The sequence below is a fragment of the Mandrillus leucophaeus genome, unplaced genomic scaffold (genome assembly GCF_000951045.1).
Source record: "Mandrillus leucophaeus isolate KB7577 unplaced genomic scaffold, Mleu.le_1.0 Scaffold493, whole genome shotgun sequence".
NCBI classification, from domain to species: Eukaryota; Metazoa; Chordata; class Mammalia; order Primates; family Cercopithecidae; genus Mandrillus; species Mandrillus leucophaeus.
The window spans coordinates 793,620-795,083 of NW_012105287.1; positions in this window are offsets into that span (position 1 = coordinate 793,620).

A 1,464-nucleotide genomic window follows, 5' to 3' on the forward strand; every position below is an offset into this window, starting at 1 on the left:
GCCCGTCTCGGCCTCCCAAAGTGCTGGGATTACAGGCTTGAGCCACCGTGCCCGGCCGCCATCTAGTATTTCTAAGCACACGAAGACTATGATGGGCCTTATGGAAAAAATATGTGTGTTAGACAAGCTTCATTCAGTCAAGTTATAGTGGTGTTGGCTATGAGTCCAATATTAATGAGTCAACAATATATATTAAACAAGATGTCTTCAGAAACACACATAAAACAGACTTCTATATTGATCAGTTGATAACCACATTGCAAACAGAAGCTTGCAGGAACCTAACCTCATATGTCCTCTAGGAAGAATGCTTCAATATGCACTAACTTGGTGTTCATGGTGACTTATAGAATATAACTACCTCGAATAATGAGAATCAGAGGTACCAATCTGACCATGTCTCCTCCTTTTTTAGAACTCACCCCTGCCTCAGCACAAATGTAAAAATAGAAAAAAGAAAAGAATTCCCTCATGCCTCCCTTTGCACCCAAGATAAATTCAGACTCCTTAGCATGACATTCCAGGTCCTTCATGGTCTGGAAGGTCTTTGCTGACCTTCCAGGCACCTGGCCATGTGGTGCCCCCACCACTACCCAGCCCACTCTCTAATGCTCTTCCATTATCTTTCACAAAGGTCCTCTGCACACTATGTGCCCACTGCCTCAAAGGCTCCTCCTCACTCAGCATCTCTTCTTGGTGAACTCCTATACATCCTTCAAGACCCAGCTTAAATGTTACCTTCCCTGGGTCTCCCTCTGGCAGAACTTAAAACTCCCTTCTCTATCTATGTCTTTTCTAGGACTTCTCCCAATGTTGTAACTGATCTCTTTATATGCCTCCTCTCTCCTGTACTTGGCAACAGCTTTTTGGAAAGAGCCTGAAGGAGTATAGAAATGTGTGACTCTCTGTAGGGTGTGTGCATTTCACACACCATTCATTCAATAAGTACAAATTGAAGCCTAACTGGACAAGACACCAGGCACCATTCTAGGCACGAGAGGTAGAGCAGTGAATAAAATAAAGCCACTGCTGCATGTGTGTGCAATACTGTGCCCATAATTGTGGCCTACGTGTAAGAGTATGCACATGTGAAGCCACATTGTGTTTGCTTGTGGACATGTGGTGTTTGTGGCTGCTGAATACTTTGTTGAATCCTGACCCTATGTGACCTGCTGATACAGGGCACCTTGGAAGTTAATTAGGCCAACGGACTGTGTCTGTGCACTAACGAGAAGCCTTCCCCAGGCACCCCCGCCCACCTTCTCCACCTCTCCTGTGGTTCCTGCCTGGCTTGGGTTTGGCCTTTTTAACCCAAAGACAACATGCATCCAAATGAGATTTTCTCTAGTGAATATGTCTCTCTCTCCCTCCCTTCTCCTCTGCCTTCCCTGTATCTCAGAAAGAAAAGGCCTAGGAATAAGGAAAAGGGGGAGGAAGAAATATTTTTGTGAGGACATACTATGC